Raw genomic sequence first — 7973 nt, forward strand, 5'->3', positions numbered from 1 at the left:
GGGAGGTTGAGGATTGTGGGGCGTGGGGCATGAAAGGACGGAGGGCCGTCCCGCGTGGATCCCAGGGCGTACAAATTGTGGGGTGTGCAGACTGAGCGGTGTAGGCCATGGAAAGACAGACTGCCTTCCCAGGGGTTCTGGAATGTGCGGTGCTGGGGCCTGTGGATTCTGGGGTGTGGGTGTGTGGTTGTGTGGTTTCTGGGTTGAGGTAGTTAGTTTATTGTGCCAACCTGGCTGATAAACACATGTGAGATTAATTGAAGGGCGGAGAGATAAATGGCTTGGCAAACCTCGCCTTTCTTGTCTCTCGCTCTTTGATCATCAGACCAGTGTGCGTCTACCTTGCTTGTTCTGTGCCTCAATTTGCAACCTACACGACCTGTGGGACACCTAACCCGTGGACTGTGTCGCTGTAATTTGAGGTTCCTTCAAGACCTGCTTTGCCACACCATTGGAATTTACGTCTCTTGAGGTGGCGACTGTCGGACCCTGTCATCTGGCTGACTGTTGGTGACCTGCCTTGATGTTTGCTGCCTGTGCCCAGATAGCCTGAATTGCTCTACTGGGGACTACCTGGAGGCCCTCAAGACTTGAAGGACTGCCAGTGTCTCATAGCTGTCTCACAGGAGTGAGTTGCACTGAGCCATTTGTACTGTTTTATAATTTAATTAACTGTTTATTTCTTATATTATACATCTATCTATCTGTATAAATATATATATATGTAACTATTAGCATTCTGATTTTGTTTCTCTAGAGAACCCGATCTAACACATGGGGGTGGGGTGTAGGAGGACTCCCGCCTTTCTCCACAGATTCTGCCATGTGTGGATTGTGGGGTGTGCGTATTGTGAAGACAGTCTTCCGGCATGGATTCTGGGGCGTGAGAATTCTGGGGCCTGTGAATTCTGGGGTGCTTAAGGACGGAGTGCACACACAGGGCGCAGCCTGCAAGCGATCTGGACATTATTAGGGTTGACCCCAGTGCTTAGGGCATCCTGGTGGTGCTGTGGGTCAGGTGTTGGGCTGCCGGCTGCAAGGTCAGCAGCTGGAATCTACCCACCAGCATTCTCGGGGAGCTTGGGAACCCTTTATAAGGCCACGTGAGTCTAAATGGATTGGGTGGCCGTGGATTTGGTCTATTCAGAAAGGCGGAAATGTAAGAGGCTTTTGATGTGGACAGACAAAATGTGATTTTAAATTCTTATTTGTACTTGTACGCAAGTCATCTGGGAGGATACTAAACCCATTGTCCCTGAAGTGACCCCACAGGACAGCAGAACTGCCACATGGGGTTTCCAAGGCTGCCCTACCTTTCTGCCACTGATAGCCAGCCTCTCCCTTACTGATGATGTACAATCTCGAAGACCCTCCATAGGGCCCTGACAGTCAATCAACCGGCGGGCAGTGGGGATTTTTCTACTGGGATTTTCTGTGTTTTAATCTAGTGTTTCAGGTGATCTCATAATCAAATTGGAAATCCGGTTTTTGTTGTCATTGTTGTTTTACATTTTTATGAGGCGAAATTCACATAACATCGAATCAGCCATTTCAAGTGAACAATACAATGGTCTCGCGTACATTCACAATGTTAAGGAACAACAAACACAAATGTGTTGTCAAACAACTTTCCAACTCTGGCACCTGTCATTAACCTGTCATTTCCAGTTCAGAAGTTAAGCCCAAACCATGCCTTTGCTGTCCATGTGACCACAGCCTCCGAATAGAGCTGCTCGCAGACTTGCCCCTGAGTTACCCAGTGTCACACATGGGATGGTGTCTCTCACCGCGGCTCCCAGGGGTGTGGATTGTGGGTCCAAGTAAAGTTAAACCCTTCATCGCTGAAACATTTTCTCTTTATCATGACAGTGCCCTTGGCCTACCTGTGAAGATTTTGGTTTTCTACATTGATGCTGAAGGCTTTCGTCCTTGGTCTTTAGTAAGTGCTGCTGGCTCCCTGAACTTTCAGCAGGCCAGGCTGTAATCATCTGGCTACTGCTGGTTGGGAACGGGGCTCCCACCCATCATGATGCTTCCTTTGTTTTCACTTAGTCCAGCTTCTTGGGTGATTTGCTCAGAGCACACATTCAATAAACATGGTCAAAGGATCACACAACCCTCCAGCCCTGACACACACCTTTCCTGAACATAAAACACACAGTCTCCCTTGTTCTGTTCAAACAACTCTCTGGGTCTAGGTAGAGGTTCCACATGGATACAATGAAGTATTCTGGAATTCAGTTTATTAATTATCTGCAGGAAAAAGTTACGTGTGTAAAACATTAATGATATTCTTTGGTTATTTTTTCATTCTGTTGGATCATCTTTCTTTGGAATAGGTATGGATGTGGGTCTTTTCCAGTTGGTTGACTAGGTAGCTGTCTTCTCAATTTCTTGTTTTTTTTTTCCCAATTTCTTCCCATAAACATGTGATCACTTCCAGTGTTACATTCACTTGTTGAAACATTTCACTTGTTATTCCATTAATTCATGGACCTCTGTTTATCATCCATGTCTTCAGTGCTTCAATATCATCGGCTCTTGGTCATGTGCTACCAACTGAAATGAACACGGACCGGTTCTTTCTGGTACAGTGACTCTGCATATTTCTTTCACCTTCCTTTGACACTTCCTGAATCGTTCGATATTCTGTCCATGAAGCCTTTCAATACTGCAACTCCAACTCTCTGCTTGAATTTCCCTTTGAGGTCTTCCAGCTTGAAAAATGCCAATCGTGTGCTTCCCTTTTCCTTGTCTATCTCCAGATTCTCTAACTGCCCTTTGAAATCTTTTGTTCGGCTCTGTCATTTCACCTCCTCCATGCACTGTAGCTATTCTAATTTCAAGAGCAGTTTTCAGTCTCTTCTGACATCCAGTTTAGTCTTTTCTGCCCTTGTCTTTTTTTTGTTGTTGTTGTTCAGCAATGAGCTTTATTAGGGGGTGCCCCTGAGGCCGAGGTCAGGGTCCCCTCCGAGGCCTCCATTGTGGGCTTTGCCGCCCTGCTTGTGCAATGTAGGCAAGATGTGGCGTTGCGGACAGCATGATCACTTCTCCAGGTCACTTCTCCAGAGGCGCGTAGTTAAGCAGCTTCTCAATGAAGTCCACGTGGGCCAGCAGCATGCAACGGCAGCAGTACCACTTCAGGCCCAGAGCATCCAGGGCATCCCCCTCAGTGTGCTCGGCTTGCAGCAACCCCAGGTAGGCCTCCCACTTGTTCCCCACGATCTTGCCACAGGTGAAGCAGCGCACAGGATGATCATGGCGGTGGCACTAAGAAGCCAGTACAGCGCAACGCCCGACTTACCCTCTGTCCTTGTCTTTTTAATAACCTTTTCCTTTCTTATGTATGATGCCCTTGGTGTATCCCTCTGATATTTGGTTATTGGTGTTCAATGCATCAAATTTATTCTTGAGATGGTCTCCAAATTCAAATGGGATCTGCTCAGTGTTATATTTGGGCTCTGTGTTAGTCTGGGTAGACTAACAAATTATGGTACCAGGAGTGTGGGTTTTCCTCATGATTTCAGAATTTTTTTCCCCCAGCTTCCAACAAAAACCACTAGTTCAGGATTCAAAAAACCAAAGTTCTTTTTTTCTTCAATCTGTCCGCAGCCCCCTAGGCAAGTCTTTTGTTATGCAAATGTCCTGAGTATTCCAAAGCACTAGGTGGGGCTTATCCTTTCAGAGCCTTCTTTGCAGGGGTGTTCTAAACCCATTTAAAGGTCAAATTGTAATGGCTCTAGTCAAGTGGGCTTACAAGTTCTCTATTTTCATACATCCCAATAATCATTTCTATCAATCATTATATTAGCAATAATAAGCAGAAATCAATATAAACAAAATATAATCAGATACTAATCTCAATTCTTTTTTTTTTGCAGACAAGCTTTTTATTCTTTTGAGAACCCTCTAACCAAGAAATCTTTTTTTAATTGACATTTGTGATTTTTTTTATTTTAATAAATCTTTTTATTGGGACTCACACAACTCTTATCACAATCTGTACATACATCAATTGAGCAAAGCACCCTTATACATTTGTTGCACTCGTCATTCTCAAAATTCACTTTCCACTTGGGTTCCTGGAATCAGCTTGATTTCCATTTTTTTCCCTTCCCCTCCCTCCCCGCTCCCCCCTTCCCCCTGGTCCCTTAATAGTGTATGAATAATTATTTTATCTTATCTTACACTGCCAGGCATCTCCCCTCACCCACCTTCCCATTGCCCATCTCCCAGAGAGGAGGTTACACATAGATCTCCAAGATCAGTTCTTCCACTAATCTCAATTCTTAAAACAGCCCCAATTCAATCCTTACTTAGCTTATCTTAATTCTTATCTAAACTATCCCACTGATACAAAGTATGGGATCAGGCCTCTGACAGCATCAAGTCAGAGCCAGGCTTTTTGTCAGCCATTTTCACCAAGTGGCTTTCAGAAATTCAAGGGGGTGATTCTGTCTCCTAAGCTCAAAATATATATTAACATAATTTATTTTTGCCATTTCAAACAGGGATAACCAAAGACTATAACCAATGAAAAGAATCAAAACTTTAACTTCCCATGTTCTTTCCAGAAAACAACCCAGTAAACTGACAAGCCAAAGAATTAAAACTACCATGAGGTGGGGGTCAAGCATACATCCACTCTCCATATTCATAATTTGTTTCTCTAGTATCCTGCTCCCAAGGTACCATAATGTGTTAGTCTACCCAGACTAACACAATACCCCACTCCTGGTACCATAATGTGTTAGTCTGGGTAGGCTAGAGAAACAAATTCATAGGTACTCATATGTGTATAAGAAAGAGCTTTCTAAAAAAAAAGAAAGAGCTTTCTATACAAGAGTTTTGTGAATGTCTTTAGTCTGAAGTAAGCCCATATGTTCGATACCAATCTATAAAGTCTTCTTCAGACTCACTCCCTGATAGACATGCTTGCTTGCAAGACACATGGAACTATGCTAGAGCCCTGGAGCTGAAGGAGCCACGTGTAGACCCCTGACAGTGCTGAGATGCCTCTACTGCCACGGGATTCACAAGACTTTCCATCCACTGGCCTGTGATCTTCAGCATCATTGCATGTGTTTTGTGAGTGTGAAGAGGAATTTGTTCCAGCAACCGTAGTAGCTCAGGAGCTATGGAAGCAGACCCGGATGGGATATCGAACTAAAGCAGTGCAAGGCAACAGAATCCACCAGCCTCAAACTCAAGCAATGAGCACACCAGCAGTGAGGTGAAGCAGGTCTCAAATGAACCTCAAGCACTAGTGACATGATTCATGTGTTGGCTGTCCCACAGGTAGTGTAGCTCACAAGTTGAGGTAGAGAACTCGCTAAAGCAGCCACATGCTGGTCCGATCACAGAGAGCAAGAGAAATAGGGGCGGGTTTTGCAGAGCCATTTATTTCTTTGCCCTCCAATCAAACTGCGACCTGATTAATCCCACATGTTCCTATTGACCAGGTTGACATAATAAACCTATCACAGAAGGATTCTGGAATTTCGTTCTTCTCAAGGCTATCAATAGTTTTTAGCAGAGTCAATAAAATAGACGTAAACATTTTTCTGGTATTTTCTGCGTTCAGCCTACTTCCATCTTCCATCAGCAATGATACCCCTTGTTCCAAATCCTCTTTTGATTCTTGCTTGAACCTCTGACAAGTTCCTGTCAATGTGTTGCCGCAACTGTTGTTGGATGATCTTCAGCAATATTTTAGTTCTGTATGTTATTAATGATATTGTCTGATAATTTGAGCATTCTGTTGGGTCACTTTTCTTTGGAATGGGTACAAATATGTATCTCTTCCAGTAAGTTGGAAAAGTAGCTGTCTTCCAAATTTCCTGGCATAGACTAGTGAGTGTTAGAGTAATATAAAGCAGTGTGTCCTACAGAACAGATACTAAAAAATGACATTTGATCAGTACATTACTGAAAACTTTTTGTGTTAGAGAAATAACCATATTTTCGGTATTATTTGACAGTTGTGGTTTGAATTTTATTAAGTAATGACCATATTAATATATTAAATGCATGTTAAAATGCACCTCTGTATAGATAAACATTTGAATGTTAAAGTTACAAATATTATTGTTTTTAAAACTTAGGACATAACTCTATATAAATGCTATAAAGTTAAAATGCTATTTGATTTGATTCATTGCAATGGGCAACTGTGTAAGGTTGGATTCTCCAGAGATGTAAACCCAGTGGCAGAGAGATGTGTGTTGTCTACAGAAAGATTTCTATGAAGAGATGGCTCACAGTAGTAGAAATAGGTCAGTCCAGTCCGGTTCAAGTCAGGCTTCTGCTGACTCACGGAAGCTGATGAACAAGAAGCAGGATGATGAACCAGAGGCAGTGGTGGGCACAGGCTGGTGGATGCAGAAGTAAATTCATTTGAAGTTGGCCAAATGAATCCATGATGGTAGTCCAGTAAAAACTCCTGGATGGCAGTTGATGTAACCTAACCCTTACACAGGGATGTCTTGTTGCTATAAACCCTGCCCAGACTCACACAACACATGTAATGACGCCAAATGCAGGAAGATCACTGGCCAGTGGGTGGAAAGTCTTGTGGATCCAGTGGTATTGGGGAAAAAAACCTCATCTCAGCGCTGGCATGGGTCTCCATGTGGCTCCTCCAGCTCCAGGGCTCTGGCACTATCAGCGTAGCTCCATGTGGCTTGTGAACAGGAATGTCTCACAGGAAGTGGGCATGTGTCCAGTCTCCAGAAAGTTATTATATCCTTAGCGCTGCCAAATGAGGTTATTAAGCTGAGACCTGATTGACAGGCTAAACTCCACCCATTCACTCTTAATAGTCTCAAATTGACAACAGATTGTGTCACTACCACATTTACCAGATGACCTGTTTTCCTGGTGGGTCTGGGTCAGAAGGTGGGGGTAGATACTGATTGGATTATGTGATTCAGCTATCAGTGATTGTTAACAGGGTTAATTGTGATCCCCACCCTGCTTCTTATAAAATCAGTCATCTCCGAAAGGGTGTGGAGGATCTCACTACCAGCAAGAAAGAAGAGCTAAGAGTCTAGCACGTCCTTTGGACCTTGAGATGCATGCACTTTGAGCCTCGTTGAGCCGGGAGATAGATTTAACCATTAGAAGCAGCAGAGGCACAAAATAACAGCAGAACCAGGAGCCAGAGCAATGAATTCCTAACCCACAGAGCAAGTCAAGCTATGCACTTTGGGGTAGGAGGCTGGCTTGTGGATTAGGGTGCCTCTAGGTCTGCGGTTCTCAGCCCCTTTAGGAGTCAAAGGACCCTTTCACAGGGGTTGCCTGATTCATAACCGTAACAAAATTAGTTATGAAAGCAATGAAAGTAATTTTGGGGGGGGTGTCACCACAACATGAAGAACTGTCTTAAAGGGTGGTGGCATTAGGAAGGTGGCAAACAACTGCTCTAGGTGTTTAATCAGAGTAGTTGAGTTTGCTGACCCAGAGAGCTGGAGCTGAGTGCCTTTGGTTGAGGCTTACAGCAGAGCGGCCTGTCCCTTGAGTGACAGCCCTAGAAGAGCTTCGTCTACTCCTTTGTCTATTCTGTCAGTTTATTGTACTGTGGTGGCTTGTGCGTTGCTGTAATGCTGGAAGCTGTGTCATTGGTATTTCGAATGCCAGCAAGGTCACCCAAAGTAAACAGGTTTGAAGGGCAAAGATGTGACTTCGAGGACCAAGGTGCACCTGACCCAATCCATGGTGTTCTCCATCGCATCACATGAGCGTGACAGTCAGACACTGAATAAGGGAGACCGCAGAGGAATCGATGCACTTGAGCTGTGGTGCTGGTAAAGACTATTGAAAACACCGTGGAGAGTATGGATCGTTATACAAACTGTGAGAGTTTTAAAATAGTTTATGTTTAAAAAAGAAAGAAAGAAAGTACCATGGACTGCTAAATCACAAACCAATCTGTATTGGAAGAAGTAAGACCAGAGTGCTAGAGGCAAGGATGG

General features: G+C 44.0%; 1 pseudogene; it reads right to left on the reverse strand.

The window, feature by feature from the left end:
* Positions 1-3016: 3016 nt before the first annotated feature.
* On the reverse strand, positions 3017-7727 carry LOC142448546 (DNA-directed RNA polymerases I, II, and III subunit RPABC5 pseudogene; annotated as a pseudogene).
* Between the last annotated feature and the right edge of the window lie 246 nt (positions 7728-7973).

This window comes from Tenrec ecaudatus, chromosome 5 (genome assembly GCF_050624435.1).
Source record: "Tenrec ecaudatus isolate mTenEca1 chromosome 5, mTenEca1.hap1, whole genome shotgun sequence".
NCBI classification, from domain to species: domain Eukaryota; kingdom Metazoa; phylum Chordata; class Mammalia; order Afrosoricida; family Tenrecidae; genus Tenrec; species Tenrec ecaudatus.